At 42.8% G+C, this 22010-nt stretch overlaps 1 long non-coding RNA gene across 1 annotated transcript in view; it reads left to right on the top strand.

The window, feature by feature from the left end:
- The window catches only part of LOC138674306 (uncharacterized), a 32994-nt gene that overhangs the window by 5373 nt on the left and 5611 nt on the right, over window positions 1-22010 (top strand). The window contains exon 2 of the long non-coding RNA XR_011320590.1: window positions 1096-1176. This is a non-coding gene — a long non-coding RNA (uncharacterized lncRNA). The remainder of the gene's footprint in view (window positions 1-1095; window positions 1177-22010) is intronic.

A 22010-nucleotide genomic window follows, 5' to 3' on the forward strand; every position in this document is an offset into this window, starting at 1 on the left:
CATGTAGGCCGCGTGCAGAAATAGACGGAGCTAGCGGCGGAGGTGCGGCCGAGGGCGGGGCTTCACGGAGGAAGTCCGCAGCTCCTCAAAACGCTAGTGTGAAACTAGCCTTATTTGGGGTCACTTCCAACGCTGCAATATTTTATTTATTTTAATTTGCCCACCATACCTGTAGTCTGTCCAGGGGGCATATATTTCCCCCCCCCGGACACAAACGCCACCCAGCCATCACTCGGCCCCTCCGGGCGCCGCCTCCTCTGCCTTCATTAACGTCCCCGGTGCCTGCGCTGTAAGTTCCTTTTTCGGGCATGCGCAGTTTGCGCTGCCCTTCGACTCACATCACATGATGGGAACTTACAGCGCAGGCGTTGGGGACGTTAATGAAGGCACAGCAGGCGGCGCATGGAGGGGCCGAGTGATGGCTGGGAGGCCTTTGTGTCCGGGGGAAAAGACATGCCCCCCGGACAGACTACAGGTATGAGGGGCAAATTAAAAAAAACAATATTGCAGCATTGGAAGGGACCCCAAATAAAAGAGCCACCTTGACAGAATGCAGCATTAATGCTGCACAAGGTGGCTCTTTTAGATAAAAACGCCAGGGGGGGTGACAGGTTCCCTTTTAGGGTATGTGCCCACGCTGCGGATTTTCCTGCGGATTTTTCCGCAGCGGATTTGGAAAATCCGCAGTGCAAAACCACTGCGGTTTTCACTGCGGATTTTCTTGCGGTTTGTTCTGCGGATTCTTCTGCGGGTTTTCACCAGCACTTTCCTATTGGTGCTAGTTGAAACCCGCTGCGGAATCCGCACAAACAATTGACATGCTGCGGAAAATAATCCGCAGCGTTTCCGCGCGTTTTTTTCCGCAGCATGTGCACAGCGTTTTGTTTTTTTTCCCATAGGTTTACATTGTACTGTAAACTTTGGGAAAACTGCTGCGGATCCGCAGCGGCCAAATACGCTGCGGATCCGCAGCAAAATCCGCAGCGTGAGCACACAGCCTAACACTATCTGAGGTACTTTGTGCCTGTTGGTGGTTGTATACTGCGGTGGAGGAGCTATTTTCCTTTTTTTTTTCTTTTTTTTTTTTTTGCATAGTGTCCGCCTCCTAGCGACAGCAGCATATACACCCATGGTCTCCTGTGCCCCCAATGAAGGCTCCAAGAAAGAGATTTTACAGTGAGTACCAAAAATCCCTCTTTTCATCCTATAAAATTACTAAAAAAAAATACTGAAAAACTTAATAATGAAAAATTGTAATTCTTAATTCCTTATTTATTTATTTTTATTTTTTTAATATACACCACAAACCAGCAAATCGCACAGATATCTTTGGTGTTCCTGTAATCGTAACGATTCTCAGAACATGAACATAGCCATTAGATTATTTACGGGAATCGGTAAATGACTAAAAGAAATGGTGTGTTTTTTTTTTTTTTTTTTGTATATTAAACCCATAAAAAAGTAATAACTGTAATGCTGAAGCTGTGTTCACATGTAGCGTAAATGCTGCCTTCTTTCTGCTGCTTTTTTCTTCAGATTTTCCCAACACACAGTGCAATAACAATCTTAATCTTAATAGTAATCTTCTCTGATTACATGTTTGCCGTGTTTCTTTTGTGTTTTCCTCCTTATTTGAAGGGCTTTTGGGGCAGATATGAAGCAGCGGTTTTAATTTTTTTTTATAGTACAGAAAAGCTTTGATTCTGCACTTAAAAGTGCAAATATTTATTTTTCAGAAGAAGCCTATAGATGAAAAAATGCACCAAAGCTGCAGAGTTCAGCAGCATCTTCAGACGACAGAGAGCAGAGATTTCATGGAATCACGTCCATTTTGCTTGGAAATTTAGACATTTTCACATGTAGCATAAATGATGCGTATGTTCTGTGCCTTTTTTTGCTTAGAAATTCTGCTGTTTAACCCCTTTCTGACATCGGACGTACTATCCCATCGATGTGGGGTGGGCCCGTATGGCCACCGACGGGATAGTACGTCATCACCGATCGGGGCCGGGTGTCAGCTGACTATCACAGCTGACATCTGGCACTATGTGCCAGGAGCAGTCACGGACCGCTCCTGGCACATTAACCCCCGACACACTGCGATCAAACATGATCGCAGCGTTACGGCGGCATAGGGATGTATCACGCAGGGAGGGGGCTCCCTGTCTGCTTCCCTGAGACCCTCAGAGCAACACTATGTGATCGCGTTGCCCCGAGGGTCTCTTACCTCCTCCTCCCTGCAGGCCCGGATCCAAACTGGCTGCGGGGGGCCTTCCGGGTCCTGCAGGGAGGTGGCTTCCAAGCGCCTGCTCAGAAGTCAGCGATCTGACCCTATATAGTCATGTTCCCCCCTGGGACAAAGTAAAGTGTAAAAAAAAAATTACATGTGTAAAAAAATAAATAAAATTAAGAAAAAAAAATTCCTAAATAAAGGAAAAATAAAATTATATATATATATATATATATATATATATATATATATATATATATATATATATATATATAATTAGTGTATGTATGTATGTATGTGTATATGTGTATATGTATGTATGTATGTATGTATGTGTGTGTATATATATATATATATATATATATATATATATATATATATATATATATAATATGTATATATTCCAATAAATACATTTCTTTATCTTAATTAAAAAAAACAAAAAAAAACAACAAACAATAACCGTACACATATTTTAGTATCGCTGCGGTTAGGGTTGGGGCTAAAGTTAGGGTTTGGATTACATTTACGGTTAGGGTTATTGTTGGGATTAGGGTTAGGGGTGTGTTTGGATTAGGGTTTCAGTTATAATTGGGGGGTTTCCACTGTTTAGGCACATCAGGAGCTCTCCAAACGTGACATGGCGTCCGATCTCAATTCCAGCCAACTCTGCGTTGAAAAAGTAAAACAGTGCTTCTTCCCTTCCGAGCTCTCCCGTGCTCGGACAACAACTTTTGGGGTCCTATTTCTCCTGTTACCCTTGGGAAAATACAAAACCGGGGGCTAAAAAATAATTTTTGTGGAAAAAAAAATAAAATTTTTTTTTTTATTTTCACAGCTGTGTTATAAACTGTAGCGAAACACTTGGGGGTTCAAAGTTCTCACAACACATCTAGAGAAGTTCCTTGGGGGTCTAGTATCCAATATGGGGTCACTTGTGGGGGGGTTCTACTGTTTAGGTACATCAGGGGCTTTGCAAACGCAATGTGACGCCTGCAGACCATTCCATCTAAGTCTGCATTCCAAACAGCGCGCTCTGCCATGCGCCCAAACAGTGGTTCCCCCCACATATTGGGGTATCAGCATACTCGGGAAAAATTGGGCAACAACTTTTGGGGTCCAATTTCGCCTGTTACCCTTGGGAAAATACAAAACTGGGGGCAAAAATCATTTTTGTGAAAAAATGATTTTTTTTTTTTACTGCTCTACATTATAAAGTTTTGTGAAGCACTTGGTGGGTCAAAGTGCTCCCCACACATCTAGATAAGTTCCTTAGGGGGTTTTCTTTACAAAATGGTGCCACTTGTGGGGGTTTCAATGTTTAGGTCCATCAGGGGCTCTCTAAACGCGACATGGCGTCCCATCTCAATTCCTGTCAATTTTGCGTTGAAAAGTCAAATGGCGCTCCTTCGCTTCCGAGCTCTCCCATGCGCCCAAACAGTGGTTTACCCCCACACACGGGGTATCGGCGTACTCAGGACAAATTGTACGACTTTTGGGGTCTAGTTTCTCCTGTTACAGTTGGTAAAATAAAACAAATTGGAGCTGAAGTCAATTTTTTGTGGGAAAAAAAAGTGAAATGTTCATTTTTTTTTTTTTTTAAACATTTCAAAAATTTCTGTGAAACAGCTGAAGGATTAATAAACTTCTTGAATGTGGATTTGAGCACCTTGAGGGGTGCAGTTTTTAGAATGGTGTCACACTTGGGTATTTTCTATCATTATAGACCCCTCAAAGTGACTTCAAATGAGATGTGGTCCCTAAAAAAAAATGGTGTTGTAAAAATGAGAAATTGCTGGTCAACTTTTAACCCTTATAACTCCCTAACAAAAAAAAATTTGGTTCCAAAATTGTGCTGATGTAAAGTAGACATGTGGGAAATGTTACTTAAGTATCTTGTGTGACAAATCTTTGTGATTTAAGGGCATAAAAATTCAAAGTTGGAAAATTGCAAAATTTTTGCCAAATTTCTGGATTTTTTTTCACAAATATACGCAGGTAATATCAAAGAAATGTTACCACTACCATGAAGTACAATATGTCACGAGAAAACAGTGTCAGAATCATCAGGATCCGTTGAAGCGTTCCAGAGTTATAACCTCATAAAGGGACAGTGGTCAGAATTGTAAAAATTGGCCCGATCATTAACGTGCAAACCACCCTTGGGGGTAAAGGGGTTAACTGCCTTGGCAAAGTGGATGTGATTTTCATGAGAACTGCGCCCGCTGTGGTTTTAAGACACTGCTGATCTGTGTGGTTTTGGGTTTTTTTCTCGTCTTCTATGTGGAACCTAAAAAATTATAAAATAACTGCAGATTACTGTAGAATCAAAGCTTTTTTTGTGCTTTAAAAAAAACAGTAAAACCGCTGCTTTACATCTGCACCAAAAACGCATCAAATAAAAGGGAAAAGATTGTAAGTGTAGTTTGGTGCGGATCCTGCAGAAAATAAAAAAAACGCAATGTGCAAACACAGCCTTACAGGCACTAGATATCATATAGTGATGCTACATAAAGATGAGAAATTTCTGGCGAATGACTGTGAATGAGGGCCGGACTGGGACTAAAATTCAGCCCTGGCATTTGAAGTTTCACAGGCCCACTTGTCACATGGTGACTGTATAATATCTTTGTACACTTGTAGGTTACAAGAAGTGAGGGGAGTGTAACACGACTATATAACATATAATTACAGCTGTATCCAGCATTACAGCTCGGTCCTATTTATTGCTTTTAGTTGCATTACCAAGAAAAGCTGTTACTTTACCTACATAACTGGATCTCCTAGATAATGAAGGGATTGTGGAACCTCATTCTGATGCTCCATACACTTTGCCTACAGCCACTTTTGGTTCCGCTGCGCAGCACGAGACCCGGTGACTCTGAAGAGCGGTGACATCAGTAACGTCACCGCTCTTCAGATATTCCGGGTCTTGCGCTGAGCTCGGCGACTGTGAAGAGCGGTATTGTTACTACCGTCACCGCTCTTCAGAGTCGCTGGGTCTCGACAGGTCTGGGCTAGTAGTGGGGGTGTCTGATAGACACCTCTCCATTACTTACACCAGGGATTGATAGCAGCTGACATTACGCAGCTGACATCAACCCTAAAAATCATTACACATACCAGAATTAAATGCTCTGGCGGCTGGGAAAAGCAGTAGTTAGCGCTATTCCCAGGCGTTGGGTGCTAACTACAACTGTCCTCATCCTTGCCTCATCTCCCTGTGAAGCGTTTCTGCTGTATTTACATGCGCTGATCTCAGGCCGCTAAACGAGTGTGATGGACAATATTGAAGTCGTTCGCTTGTTTCCCGGCCTCTTTACACCAACTGAGAAAGCATGAAGGGAACAGAACAATCACAATTAGATCAATCTGTCCCCATACAGTATCATGTTATTAGCAGCACATCTACAGTTTACACCGGCGATGTGCTGCTAAGAACAAGTATTTCTGTTCCCACATAAACAATCCTATCACTCGATGAATAGGCAGCATTTTGCTTGTTTAGTATAATACACCCCATAGTCCTCCGTATATTATAATGTGCACCTCAGTCCTCCATATAGTATAATGCACACCTCCGTCCTCCATATAGTATAATATACTCCTCTGTCCTCCATATAGTAAAATACACTCCTCATAGTCCTCCATATATTAAAATACACTGCAATTCCTCCATATAGTATAGTGTACTGCCACAGTCCTCCATATATTATAATACACTCCTTAGTCCTCCAAATAGTATAATACATTCCTCATAGTGCTCCATATAGTATAATGCCCCGCCATTGTAATCCATGTAGTACAATTTACTTTCCATAGTATAATGCACCCCATAGTTCTTCATATAGTATAATGTATTGCCCATAGTACTCGATACAGTATAATGCAGCCCACCTATATTATAATAATGCCACCCCAGAATATAATGCAGCCACCCAACAATATATTGTAGCCGCATGAGTATAATGTAACTCCCCCAGAGAATATAATGCAGCCCCTGCATATATAATGTATGATAGCCCCCTCATAGAGCATAATGCAGACCCCCATAGAATATAATGCAGCCCTCATATAGTATAATGCAGCTCCCCATAGAATATAATGTAGCCCCCTCATAGAGTATGATGCAATCACCCCTCATAGAATATAATACAGCACCCTATGGAATGTAATATAGCCCACCTCCCCATAGAATATAATGTAGCCCCCCAGAGAATGTTATACAGCCCGCCCCAATAGAATGTAATGCAGCCAGCCCCCCCATAGAATGTAATGCAGCCAGCCCCCCCTATAGAATGTAATACAGCCCCCCCAATAGCCCCACAATCCAGTTATCACTCATTGATATGTTTAAAAAAAAAAAAAACACTCCTCACCTCTCCTCGTGCCCGCGCTGCTCCCGGCTCCGGTCTCAGCAGCTTCAGTCTGCCTGCCCGACACACAGCAGGTACGTGATAATATGACATCATCGCGCACCCACAGTGTCAGAGGCAGAGCGGGAATGATGGGAGAGGGAGCGACAGCAGACTCTCTCCTCCATCATTTCATTCAACTGTACCCGCATCATAGACGCCGGTATAGTTGAATGCGCTGGCGGGGGGGTGAGTTGGTGCTGGCGAGCGGCCCACTACTGCCACCGGCCCTTCTGGCATTTGCCAGAAGTGCCCGATAGCCATTCCGGCCCTGCTGTGAATGAAGGCACAAAAAATAATCTCCAGGTCCCAACTAGAGATGAGCAGGATGCACAGATGACATCCCGACAGCTCGGGGTGATCAAAGGCTGCACAGGGGATGCCAAAAGGCTAGAGATTCGCAGCCACCAGGTAGTACTGACCTGCACACTAGACTGGAGACCCGTGAATCCATACGCTCATCTCTAATCCCAACTGTCCCAGATACAGCGGACAGTCGCGGATTTGGGTCTACACCCTGCAGTCTCGGGCATCTGCTGAATTTCCCTTAGGCTATGTGCACACGTATTCTGGTCCACTCTGGATTTTTCTGCAGCGAATTTGATAAATCTGCAGGGGGGAACCCTACTCGCCACCGCACGGGGGCAAGTGGTAAGAGAGAGGCTAAGTGCCAGAATTGCAGCATCTCATGGATGTGCCATTTCTCTAGGGCGGCTGAGAGCTGATGGTTTTTAGTCTGGGACGGGGCCAATATCCATGGCCCCTTCCTAGGCTATTAATATCAGCCCGCAGCTGTCTGCCTAGACTTCTAACGCATCGGGTATTCTAGAATATGCATGTCCACGTAGTATATGGACAATGATGATTCCAGAATTCGCGGCAGACTGTGCCCGTCGCTGATTGGTCGAGGCAACCTTTATGACATCATCGTCGCCATGGCAACCATTATGACATCTACGTCGATACTGTGCCCGTCGCTGATTGGTCGAGGCCTGGCAGCCTCGACCAATCAGACGCGGGATGTCTACGTCCTTTATGACATCATCGTCGCTGTGCCCGTCGCTGATTGGTCGAGGCCTGGTGATCTCGACCAATCAGACGCGGGATTTCTACGTCGATACTGTGCCCGACGCGGGATTTCCAGGACAGACAGACAGACGGAAAAACCCTTAGGCAATTATATATATAGATAGGGAGACCCTATGTCATTTTTGGGGGTCCCCATTTTAATAACCAGTAAAGGCGAAGTATACAGCTGTGAGCTGATATTAATAGCCTTGGAAGCTCCATAGGTATTTCTCCCTTCCCAGGCTGTAAACATCTGCTCCCAGCTGTCTGCTTTCACTCTGCTGGTTAATAAAATGTCAGGGGATCCCACATCATTATTTATTTATTTATTTTATTTATTTTTTTCAGAAAATAATTCAGTATGTAAAAAAAAATACACATATTTAGCACAGTGCTTGTGTCGCTTACTGTATATGTCACTGACCTCTTTATAGCTATCTACAGTTATATGAAAAAGTTTGGGCACCCCTATTAATCTTAAGCTTAATGTTTTATAAAAATTGTTTTTTTTGCAACAGCTATTTCAGTTTCATATATCTAATAACTGTTGGACACAGTAATGTTTCTGCCTTGAAATGAGGTTTATTGTACTAACAGAAAATGTGCAATCTGCATTCAAACAAAATTTGACAGGTGTATAAGTATGGGCACCCCACCAGAAAAGTGACATTAACATTTAGTAGTTCCTCCTTTTGCAAAAATAACAGCCTCTAGTCGCTTCCTGTAGCTTTTAATGAGTTCCTGGATCCTGAATGAAGGTATTTTTGATCATTCCTCTTTACAAAACAATTCCAGTTCAGTTAAGTTTGATGGTCGCCGAGCATGGACAGCCCTCTTCAAATGATCCCACAGATGTTCAATGATATTTAGGTCTGGGGACTGGGATGGCCATTCCAGAACAGTGTAATTGTTCCTCTGCATGAATGCCTGAGTAGATTTGGAGCGGTGTTTCGGATCATTGTTTTGCTGAAAGATCCATCCCCTGCGTAGCTTCAACTTTGTCACAGATTCATGAACATTATTGTCAAGAATCTGCTGATACTGAGAGGAATCCATGCGTCCCTCAACTTTAACAAGATTCCTGGTACCGGCATTGGCCACACAGCCCCAAAGCATGATGGAACCTCCACCAAATTTTACTGTGGGTAGCAAGTGTTTTTCTTGGAATGCTGTGTTTTTTGGCTGCCATGCATAACGCCTTTTTGTATGACCAAACAACTCAATCTTGGTTTCATCAGTCCACAGGACCTTTTTCCAAAAAGAAATTGGCTTCTCCAAATGTGCTTTTGCATACCTCAGCCGACTCTGTGGCGTGCTTGCAGAAATGGCTTCTTTCGCATCACTCTCACATACAGCTTCTCCTTGTGCAAAGTGCGTTGTATAGTTGACCGATGCACAGTGACACCATCTGCAGCAAGTTGATGCTGCAGCTCTCTGGAGGTGGTCTGAGGATTGTCCTTGACTGATCTCACCATTCTTCTTCTCTGCCTTTCTGATGTTTTTCTTGGCCTGCCACTTCTGGCCTTAACAAGAACTGCACCTGTGTTCTTCCATTTCCTTACTATGTTCCTCACAGTGGAAATTGACAGGTTAAATCTCTGAGACAGCTTTTTGTATCCTTCCCCTGAACAACTATGTTGAATAATCTATGTTTTCAGATCATTAGACAGTTGTTTTGAGGAGCCCATGATGCCACTCTTCAGAGGAGATTCAAACAGGAGAACAACTTGCAAGTGGCCACTTTTAGTAGCTTTTCTCATGATTGCATACACCTGGCTATGAAGTTCAAAGCTCAATGAGGTTAGAAAACCAAAAAAAGTGCTTTAGTAAGTCAGTAAAAAGTAGGTAGGAGTATTTAAAACAAGAAAATGATAAGGGTGCCCATACTTATGCCCCTGTAAAATTTTGTTTGAATGCAAATTGCACATTTTCTGTTAGTACAATAAACCTCATTTCAAGGTAGAAACATTACTGTGTCCAACAGTTGTTAGATATATGAAACTGAAATAGCTGTTGCAAAAAAACAACAATTTTTATAAAACATTAAGATTAATAGGGGTGCCCAAACTTTTTCATATAACTGTATTTGAGGTATATATCTATTCTGTTGGGTCACACTGATTTTTACTGTACACGGCAGATGAATTGACAGCTTTTCAAAGGACATGGGTGTGTAAAAATTGGACGGAACTCGCATGGTCCGAGTGCCATGCAATATCCTCCCGCCCCTCCTCGTTCTGAGCTGAGAAAAAAAACTCACAGATGAGCAGAGACTCAGATTAACATTGGTCAGAGTACAATCTGATTTTTTTTTTTTTTTTTTTTTATCGAATTGCACTCGTCCGTTTTCCTGACAGATGACTATGATCCCTTAAAGGGAATCTTTCACCAGGTTTTTGCTATCTCAAGCGTAGCCTGATGTAGGTACGGAGACTCTGATTGTGGTGTTGTCTCACTTAGTAAGCCACTTGCTGCAGTTTTGATTAACCCCTTTACCCTCAAGGGTGGTTTGCACGTTAACCCCTTTCTGACATATGACGTACTATCCCATCAAGGTGGGGTGGGCCCGTATGACCACCGACAAGATAGTACGTCATATGCGATCAGCCGCGCTCATGGGGGGAGCGCGGCTGATCGTGTCTGGGTGTCAGCTGACTATCGCAGCTGACATCCGGCACTGTGTGTCACGGACTGCTCCTGGCACATTAACCCTCGGAACACTGTGATCAAACATGATCGCAGTGGCCGGCGGTATAGGGAAGCATCGCACAGGGAGGGGGCTCCCTGCGTGCTTCCCTGAGACCCTCGGAGCAACGCGATGTGCTCGCGTTGCTCCGAGGGTCTCCTCCCTGCAGGCCCCGGATCCAAAATGGCTGCGGGGCTGCTTCCGAGTCCTGCAGGGAGGTGGCTTACCAGCACCTGCTCAGAGAAGGCGCTGGTAAGCCTGCAGCCCTGACTGTCAGATCGCTAATCTGACACAGTGCACTGCAAGGTGTCAGATCAGCGATCTTACCCTATAACATGATGAACCCCCCTGGGGCAATGTTATAGTGTAAAAAAAAAAAAAAAAAAAAATCCTAAATAAAGAAAAAAATATTGTTCCCATAAATGCATTTCTTTATCTAAATAAAATAAAAACCGTAAAAGTACGCATATTTAGTATCTCCACGTCCATAACGACCCGACCTATAAAACTGTCCCTCTAGTTAACCCCTTCAGTGAACACCATAAAAAAAAAGAGGCAAAAAACAACGCTTTATTATCATACCACCAAACAAAAAGTGGAATAACACACAATGAAAAATACAGATATAAATAACCATGGTACTGCGGAGAAAACATCATCTTGTCCCGCAAAAAATTAGCTGCCATACAGCATCATCAGCGCAAAAATAAAAAAGTTATAGTCCTCAGAATAAAGCGATGCAAAAATTATTTTTTATATAAAAGTTTTTATCGTATAAAAGCGCCAAAACATAAAAAAATTATATAAATGAGGTATCGCTGTAATCGTACTGACCCAAAGAATAAAACTGCTGTATCCATTTTACCAAACGCGGAAGGTATAAACTTCCCCTCCCTCCTCCCCCCCTCCCAAAAGAAATTCTTGAATAGCTGGTTTTTGGTCATTCTGCCTCACAAATCGGAATAAAAAGCGATCAAAAAATGTCACGTGCCAAAAAATGGTACCAATAAAAACGTTAACTCGTCCTGCAAAAAAGAAGACCTCACATGACTCTGTGGACCAAAGTGTGGAAAAATTATAGCTCTCAAAATGTGGTAACGCAAAAACTAATTTTTGTAATTAAAAAGCGTCTTTCAGTGTGTGACAGCTGCCAATCATAAAAATCCGCTAAAAAACCCGCTATAAAAGTAAATCAAACCCCACTTCATCACCCCCTTAGTGAAAAATAATAACATTTAAAAAATGTATATATTTCCATTTTCCCATTAGGGTTAGGGCTAGGGTTGGTACTAGGGTTAGGTTGGGGCTAGGGTTAGGACTAGGGTTGGGGTTAGAGCTACAGTTAGGTTGGGGTTAGGGTTGGGTCTAAATTTAGGGTTAGGGATGGGGCTAAAGTTAGGGTTTGGATTACATTTATGGTTGTGCGCCCAAACAGTGGTTTACCCCACATATGGGGTATCTGGGTACTCAGGACAAATTGTACAGCAACTTTTGGGGTCCATTTTCTCCTGTTACCCTTGGTAGAATAAAACAAATTGGAGCTGAAGTAAATTTTTTGTGAAAAAAAGTTATTTTTTTTTTTTTAAACCTTCCAAAAATTCCTGTGAAGCACCTGAAGGGTTAATAAACCTCTTGAATGTGGGTTTGAGCACCTTGAGGGGTGCAGTTTTTAGAATGGTGTCACACTTGGTTATTTTCTATGATATAGACCCCTCAAAATGACTTCAAATGTGATGTGGTCCCTAAAAAAAAATGTAAAAAACAAGAAATTGCTGGTCAACCTTTAACCATTATAACTCCCTAACAAAAATTTTGGTTCCAAAATTGTGCTGATGTAAAGTAGACATGTGGGAAATGTTACTTATTAAGTATTTTGTGTGACATATCTCTGTGATTTAAGGGCATAAAAATTCAAAGTTGGAAAATTGCAAAATTTTTGCCAAATTTGTTTTTTTTTTTCACAAATAAACGCAGGTAATATAATTTTTTTTTTACCATGATCATGAAGTACGCTATGTCACGAGAAAACAATGTCAGAATCATCAGGATCCGTTGAAGCGTTCCAGAGTTATAACCTCATAAAGGGACAGTGGTCAGAATTGTAAAAATTGGCCCGGTCATTAACCCCTTCCCGACCTGTGACACAGCGTATGCGTCATGAAAGTCGGTGCCAATCCGACCTGTGACGCATATGCTGTGTCATAGAAAGATCGCGTCCCTGCAGATCGGGTGAAAGGGTTAACTCACATTTCACCCGATCTGCAGGGACAGGGGGAGTGGTAGTTTAGCCCAGGGGGGGTGGCTTCACCCCCCCATGGCTACGATCGCTCTGATTGGCTGTTGAAAGTGAAACTGCCAATCAGAGCGATTTGTAATATTTCACCTAAAAAACTGGTGAAATATTACAATCCAGCCATGGCCGATGCTGCAATATCATCGGCCATGGCTGGAAACACTGATGTGCCCCCACCCCACCCCACCGATCGCCCCCCCAGCCCCCCGATCTGTGCAGCGCTCCCCTCCGTCCTGTGCTCCGCTCCCCCGTCCTCCTGTCTGCTCCCCCCGTGCTCCAGTCAACCCCCCCGCACTCCGATCACCCCCCCGCACAGCGATCCCCCCGTGCTCCGATCACCCCCCCTTGCACAGCGATCCCCCACCCCGTGCTCCAATCCACCCGCACGCACACCGATCCTCATCCGTGCTCCGACGCCCCCCACCCCGTGCTCCGACGCCTCCCCCCCGTGCTCCGACGCCCCCCCGTGCTCCGACGCCCCCCCGTGCCCTGATCTCCCACCCACTTATACTTACCGAGCCTGCCGGTGTCCGTCTTCTTTCCTGGGCGCCGCCATCTTCCAAAATGGCGGGCGCATGTGCAGTGCGCCCGCCGAATCTGCCGGCCGGCAGATTCGTTCCAGAGTGAATTTTGATCACTGAGATATAACCTATCTCAGTGATCAAAATAAAAAAATAGTAAATGACCCCCCCCCCCTTTGTCACCCATAGGTAGGGACAATAAAAAAAATAAAGAATTTTTTTTTTTCACTAAGGTTGGAGTTAGAACTAGGGGTAGGGTTAGGGGTAGGGTTAGGGGTAGGGGTAGGGTTAGGGGTAGGGTTAGGGTTAGGGCTAGGGTTAGGGGTATGGTTAGGGTTCGGGATGTGCACACGTATTCTGGTCCTCTGCGGATTTTTCCGCAGAGGATTTGATAAATCCGCAGTGCTAAACCGCTGTGGATTTACCGCGGTTTTTCTGCGCATTTCACTGCAGTTTTACAACTGCGAATTTCTATTGGAGCAGTTGTAAAACCGCTGCGGAATCCGCAGAAAGAAGAGACATGCTGCAGAATGTAAACCGCTGCGTTTCCGTGCTGTTTTTCTGCAGCATGTGTACAGCGATTTTTGTTTCCCATAGGTTTACATTGAATTGTAAACTCATGGGAAACTGCTGCGGATCCGCAGCGTTTTCCGCAGCGTTTTCCGCAGCGTGTGCACATACCTTTAGAATTAGACTATGTGCACACGGTGCGGATTTGGCTGAGGATTCACAGCGGATTGGCCGCTGCGGATCCGCAGCAGTGTTCCATCAGGTTTACAGTACCATGTAAACATATGGAAAACCAAATCCGCTGTGCCCATGGTGCGGAAAATACCGCGCGGAAACGCTGTGTTGTATTTTCCGCAGCATGTCAATTCTTTGTGCGGATTCCGCAGCGTTTTACACCTGTTCCTCAATAGGAATCCACAGGTGAAATCCGCACAAAAACACTGGCAATCCGCGGCAAATCCGCAGGTAAAACGCAGTGCCTTTTACCCGCGCATTTTTCAAAAATGGTGCTGAAAAATCTCATACGAATCCGCAACGTTGGCACATAGCCTTAGGGTTAGGGTTGGGTTGGAATTAGGGTTGTGGTTAGGGGTGTGTTGGGGTTAGGGTTGTGATTAGGGTTACGGCTACAGTTGGGATAAGGTTTAGGGGTGTGTTGGAGTTAGAATTGAGGGGTTTCCACTGTTTAGGCACATCAGGGGGTCTCCAAACGCAACATGGCGCCACCATTGATTCCAGCCAATCTTGTATTCAAAAAGTCAAATGGTGCTCCCTCACTTCCGAGCCCCGACGTGTGCCCAAACAGTGGTTTACCCCCACATATGGGGTACCAGCATACTCAGGACAAACTGCGCAACAATTACTGGGGTCCAATTTCTCCTGTTACCCTTGAGAAAATAAAAAATTGCTTGCTAAAACATAATTTTTGAGGAAAGAAAAATGATTTTTTATTTTCACGGCTCTGCGTTGTAAACGTCTGTGAAGCACTTGGGGGTTCAAAGTGCTCAGCACATATCTAGATAAGTTCCTTGGGGGGTCTAGTTTCCAAAATGGGGTCACTTGTGGGGGGTTTCTACTGTTTAGGCACACCAGGGGCTCTGCAAACGCAACGTGACGTCCGCAGACAATTCCATCAAAGTCTGCATTTCAAAAGTCACTACTTCCCTTCTGAGCCCCGACGTGCGCCCAAACAGTGGTTTACCCCCACACATGGGGTATCGGCGTACTCAGGAGAAACTGGACAATAACTTTTGGGGTCCAATTTCTCCTGTAACCCTTGGGAAAATAAAAAATTCTGGGCTAAAAAATTATTTTTGAGGAAAGAAAACGTATTTATTATTTTCACGGCTCTGCGTTATAAGCTTCTGTAAAGCACTTGGGGGTTGAAAGTGCTCACCACATATCCAGATAAGTTCCTTTGGGGGTCTAGTTTCCAAAATGGGGTCACTTGTGGGGGGTTTCTACTGTTTAGGCACACCAGGGGCTCTGCAAACGCAACGTGACGCCCGCAGACCATTCCATGAAAATCTGTATTTCAAAACGTCACTACTTCACTTCCGAGCCCCGGCAAGTGCCCAAACAGTAGTTTACCCCCACATGTGGGGTATCACCGTACTCAGGAGAAACTGGACAACAAATATTGGGGTCAAATTTCTCCTGTTACCCTTGGGAAAATTAAAAAATTCTGGGCTAAAAAATTATTTTTGAGGAAATAAAACGTATTTATTATTTTCACTGCTCTGTGTTATGAACTTCTGTGAAGCACTTGGGGGTTCAAAGTGCTCACCTCACATCTAGATAAGTTCCTTTCGGGGTCTAGTTTCCAAAATGGGGTCACTTGTGGGGGGTTTCTACTGTTTAGCCACATCAGGGGCTCTGCAAACGCAAAGTGACGCCCGCAGAGCATTCCATCAAAGTCTGCATTTCAAAACGTCATTACTTCACTTCCGAGCCCCAGCATGTGCCTAAACAGTGGTTTACCCCCACATATGGGGTATCAGCGTACTCAGGAGAAACTGGACAACAACTTTTGGGGTCAAATTTCTCCTGTTACCCTTGGGAAAATAAAAAATTGCGGGCTAAAAAATCATTTTTGAGAAAAGAAATTTTTTATTTTATTTTCATGGCTCTGCGTTATAAACTTCTGTGAAGCACTTGAGGGTTCAAAGTGCTCACCACACATCTAGATTAGTTCCTTTGGGGGTCTAGTATCCAAAATGGGGTCATTTGTGGGGGATCTCCAATGTTTAGGCACATAGGGGCTCTCCAAACGCGACATGGTGTCCGCTAATGATTGGAGCTAATTTTCCATTTAAAAAGCCAAATGGCATGCCTTCCCTTCTGAGCCCTGCCGTGCGCCCAAACAGTGGTTTACCCCCACATATGGGGTATCTGCGTACTCAGGACAAACTGGACAACAACATTTGTGGTCCAATTTCTCCTATTACCATTGGCAAAATAGGAAATTCCAGGCTAAAAAATCATTTTTGAGAAAAGAAAAATTATTTTTTATTTTCATGGCTCTGCATTATAAACTTCTGTGAAGCACCTGGGGGTTTAAAGTACTCAGTATGCATCTAGATAAGTTCCTTGGGGGGTCTAGTTTCCAAAATGGTGTCACTTGTGGGGGAGCTTCAATGCATAGGCACACAGGGGCTCTCCAAATGCGACATGGTGTCCGCTAACAATTGGAGCTAATTTTCCATTCAAAAAGTCAAAAGGCGCGCCTTCCCTTCCGAGCCCTGCCGTGTGCCCAAACAGTGGTTTACCCCCACATATGAGGTATCGGCGTACTCGGGAGAAATTGCTCAACAAATTTTAGGATCCATTTTATCCTATTGCCCATGTGAAAATAAAAAAATTGAGGCGAAAAGAAATTTTTTGTGAAAAAAAAGTACTTTTTCATTTTTACAGATCAATTTGTGAAGCAGCTGGGGGTTTAAAGGGCTCACTATGCATCTAGATAAGTTCCTTGGGGCGTCTAGTTTCCAAAATGGGGTCACTTGTGGGGGAGCTCCAATTTTTAGGCACACGGGGGCTCTCCAAACGTGACATGGTGTCCGCTAACGATGGAGATAATTTTTCATTCAAAAAGTCAAATGGCACTCCTTCCCTTCCGAGCCTTACCATGTGCCCAAACAGTGGCTTACCCCCACATGTGAGGTATAGGTGCACTCAGGAGAAATTGCCCAACAAATTTTAGGATCCATTTTATCCTGTTGTCCATCTGAAAATGAAAAAATTGAGGCGAAAATAATTTTTTTGTGAAAAAAAGTACTTTTTCATTTTTACAGATCAATTTGTGAAGCAACTGGGGGTTTAAAGGGCTCACTATGCATCTAGATAAGTTCCTTGGGGCGTCTAGTTTCCAAAATGGGGTCACTTGTGGGGGAGCTCCAATTTTTAGGCACACGGGGGCTCTCCAAACGTGACATGGTGTCCGCTAAAGAGTGCAGCCAATTTTTCATTCAAAAAGTCAAATGGCGCTCCTTCCCTTCCAAGCCCTGCCGTGCGCCCAAACAGTGGTTTACCCCCACATATGAGGTATCAGCGTACTCAGGACAAATTGGACAACAATTTCTCAGTTTCTCCTTTTACCATTGGGAAAATAAAAAAATTGTTGCTGAAAAATCATTTTTGTGACTAAAAAGTTAAATGTTAATTTTTTCCTTCCATGTTGCTTCTGCTGCTGTGAAGCACCTGAAGGGTTAATAAACTTCTTGAATGTGGTTTTGTGCACCTTGAGGGGTGCAGTTTTTAGAATGGTGTCACTTTTGGGTATTTTCAGCCATATAGACCCCTCAAACTGACTTCAAATGTGAGGTGGTCCCTAAAAAAAATGGTTTTGTAAATTTCGTTGTAAAAATGAGAAATCGCTGGTCAAATTTTAACCCTTATAACTTCCTAGCAAAAAAAAATTTTGTTTCCAAAATTGTGCTGATGTAAAGTAGACGTGTGGGAAATGTTATTTATTAACTATTTTGTGTCACATAACTCTCTGGTTTAACAGAATAAAATTTCAAAATGTGAAAATTGCGAAATTTTCAAAATTTTCGCCAAATTTCCGTTTTTATCACAATTAAACACAGAATTTATTGACCTAAATTTACCACTAACATGAAGCCTAATATGTCACGAAAAAACAATCTCAGAACCGCTAGGATCCATTGAAGCGTTCCTGAGTTATTACCTCATAAAGGGACACTGGTCAGAATTGCAAAAAACGGCAAGGTCTTTAAGGTCAAAATAGGCTGGGTCATGAAGGGGTTAACGTGCAAACCACCCTTGGGGTAAAGGGGTTAATGACCGGGCCAATTTTTACAATTCTGACCACTGTCCCTTTATGAGGTTATAACTCTGGAACGCTTCAACGGATCCTGATGATTCTGACACTGTTTTCTCGTGACATATTGTACTTCGTGATAGTGGTAAAATTTCTGTGATATTACCTGCGTTTATTTGTGAAAAAAACGTAAATTTGGCGAAAATTTAACAATTTTCCAACTTTGACTTTTTATACCCTAAAATCAGAGAGTTATATCGCACAAAATGGTTAATAAATAACATTTTCCACATGTCTACTTTACATCAGCAGAATTTTGGAACAAATTTTTTTTTTTGTTAGGGAGTTATAAGGGTTAACACTAGGACTACTGGACTCGTGACCCCGCCTAGAACTACTGAAAGGAGTCATTTTGACTCCTTGCTTGTTTTCGTTTATTTTTAGAGTTTCATTTGTGGTTATTTATTAATAATTATATTTTTTGTAATGTATTATTATTGTGAGATCCAACAGTAATGCTTTTGATTGTTTTTTTTTCTGCTTTTCTTATTTTTCTACAGAAAATAGCAATAATTATAATAGATGTTTTTCAAACATTTTTTTTTTATTCAAGTGCACACATATAAACAACAACTGAAGAACAAAAAGCAGAGAAAATGTAGGTGGAGGAGCATAAAAATGAAAATATGGCGCAGAATTCACCTTCTAAACATTTGGTGTTTCGCATTTTAGGCATTGCCTTTGATTTATGGCAGTACATTGCCCACACAAAGACTTACCACAAGTCTTACAATTGCCGACAGATCTATTTTTCTTGCACTTTTCTTTGATCTGGCAAAATTTTGTTTGAACCATCACTTCTGAACATGTAGAAACTTGGAACGTGGAACCCTTTTCCCTATCTGTGACATAAGGACCACTCAACTCTCTCACAAGCATTTGCAAAAATGCCTTGCGTGACATTTTTTGGTGGGTAATCTCCTTGAATATTATACATGCATTTATACCCAGGAACACATGGGCTACCCGCACAGTGAACAAGTCTGTATGACCATGCTCACACACCACCAAGAAACCTGAAGACACAAAAGAGAATAGTAAAACCAAAAACACTCAGTTTGAAAAAATGTTGCAGTAATCCGCAAGTGCTAGTAAAAGATGTAAAAAACAGGGTATTTGGTTGATACGTTTTTTGCAAAAAATGTATACTAAGCTGCTCTACCAATCTTCACGGTATACCCTTATCAGAGCAGTCCTAACTAATGTATGCAATCCCTATCTGATGTATTTAAAAACCTGATCATCTGTATATAACCTGTGTGAACAGGGTTCAGAGAGGAAAAATCCATGCGTGCATACAGGGTAGAACAGCTATTGTGCAGATAGCCCAAGAGGAGTGGTGGAACTCCCCAGTCTTGTAGACACAAGAGAACAATTATGGAAACAGGAACACATGGGCTACCCGCACAGTGAACAAGTCTGTATGACCATGCTCACACACCACCAAGAAACCTGAAGACACAAAAGAGAATAGTAAAACCAAAAACACTCAGTTTGAAAAAATGTTGCAGTAATCCGCAAGTGCTAGTAAAAGATGTAAAAAACAGGGTATTTGGTTGATACGTTTTTTGCAAAAAATGTATACTAAGCTGCTCTACCAATCTTCACGGTATACCCTTATCAGAGCAGTCCTAACTAATGTATGCAATCCCTATCTGATGTATTTAAAAACCTGATCATCTGTATATAACCTGTGTGAACAGGGTTCAGAGAGGAAAAATCCATGCGTGCATACAGGGTAGAACAGCTATTGTGCAGATAGCCCAAGAGGAGTGGTGGAACTCCCCAGTCTTGTAGACACAAGAGAACAATTATGGAAACAGGAACACATGGGCTACCCGCACAGTGAACAAGTCTGTATGACCATGCTCACACACCACCAAGAAACCTGAAGACACAAAAGAGAATAGTAAAACCAAAAACACTCAGTTTGAAAAAATGTTGCAGTAATCCGCAAGTGCTAGTAAAAGATGTAAAAAACAGGGTATTTGGTTGATACGTTTTTTGCAAAAAATGTATACTAAGCTGCTCTACCAATCTTCACGGTATACCCTTATCAGAGCAGTCCTAACTAATGTATGCAATCCCTATCTGATGTATTTAAAAACCTGATCATCTGTATATAACCTGTGTGAACAGGGTTCAGAGAGGAAAAATCCATGCGTGCATACAGGGTAGAACAGCTATTGTGCAGATAGCCCAAGAGGAGTGGTGGAACTCCCCAGTCTTGATAAGGGTGTACCGTGAAGATTGGTAGAGCAGCTTAGTATACATTTTTTGCAAAAAACGTATCAACCAAATACCCTGTTTTTTACATCTTTTACTAGCACTTGCGGATTACTGCAACATTTTTTCAAACTGAGTGTTTTTGGTTTTACTATTCTCTTTTGTGTCTTCATGCATTTATACCCGCAAAGTCTAAGGCATTTTCAAATGCATGAACAGGCCATCTCCTTGTGGATGTTCGTGTGGTATATTTTCGTGCCATCTGATCCACTACATCTACTCCATATTTTGTTTCATTGTAAAACTTTACAGTTTCTGGAGTTTTTTTAGCGGAATCAGACGCAACAACAACATCTGGATGGACGGAACTCAAAATGACAACATTTTTGTTGGGCTTTCCTTGATATACTGTAAGTGTAAAATTGTCTTCATTTCTAAACACTTTAGTGTTGTACAATTCCTCTTTCATGGATTTTATTTCTTTAGGCACTTCTCGCCTTATCTTATTCAGTGTTCCCACGATGGTTGTTCCTTTGCTTTTTAGCTGTTTAGCTAATTTTAATGAAGTAAAATAATTATCGGTTGTAACATTGCGACCTTTTTTCAAAAACGGGTCCAATAACTTCATTACCACATGGTCAGCTAAACGGTCCTCAGCACGGCGTGTGTCATCTTTGCCTAGATAAGGGAAGCCATTTGCCAGATATTTGCTCTCCTTATCAACAGCTAGCCAATATTTGTGGCCATATTTATCTGGTTTGGAAGGCATGTACTGCGTGAATGGACACCTAGTTTTGCTTGGGAAAAGTTGCTCATCCACCGTTATGTATGGGCCAGGTTTGTAACACGCAATACAATTTTCAATAAACCTGTCCCACACAGTAGAAAATAGAGCAAACTTGTCCGTTTGCAGTCTCTCTGATCGAGTAGATTTCTCATCAAATCTGAGAAACCTCATAATTTCAACAAAGCGGTCCCTAGACATTGTCGCTTTGCAAAACGGTATTCCCCAGTCATTACACCAAATACTGCTAATCGAGTGACGGTTCGTGCCAGATATTCCACGAGCATAGAATATCGCAATGAATGCATCTAGCTCCTCATCAGATAGAGTAAACTGTAATTTATTGTTCCTGCATGCTTCTGCAAGCGTACAGTTCTTTATATGTGTCAATATATATGAATCAAAAAATAAACGCCATGCGCTCAAAGGACTATCGATAATGATATTTCTTCTGGCGTATCCTGTAGGGCCAGGTGCTTCTCGAAGAATATTTTGGCTGTCACGCCTACCAGGCAAGTGTTGTCCAATTTCAACAGGTTTCCATTGAATACCCTCCGCTGAAACTAGTATTCCTTCAGATTCGCCTTCTCTGGTGTTTGTTGTTGCATTACCTTCGCCGCCATCGTTATCTGTTGTTCTTTCATTTCTGGGACGTTTTGCTGATTTTTTCTATCCACGACCAGGAGGATGGTCACGAGGCAACATAACTGCATGAGCCCGATCCCCAGTTGATGTGCTTGGAATATCTCGAAAAAAGTTGATGAATATTTAGAATTTTTGTTTTGTAAGGGTCCGTGCACACTGGCTGGATTAGCGGCGGAATATCCGGCCCGTACCTGCCCGCTCAGGTACAGAGCGGAGTTTCATACCTGAAGCTCCGCTCCGAACCCCGGGCTGGAGCCGCTGTCTGGGACGGAGCCGTGCTCACGCGTAAG

The sequence above is a fragment of the Ranitomeya imitator genome, chromosome 4, assembly GCF_032444005.1.
Source record: "Ranitomeya imitator isolate aRanImi1 chromosome 4, aRanImi1.pri, whole genome shotgun sequence".
Lineage (NCBI taxonomy): Eukaryota > Metazoa > Chordata > Amphibia > Anura > Dendrobatidae > Ranitomeya > Ranitomeya imitator.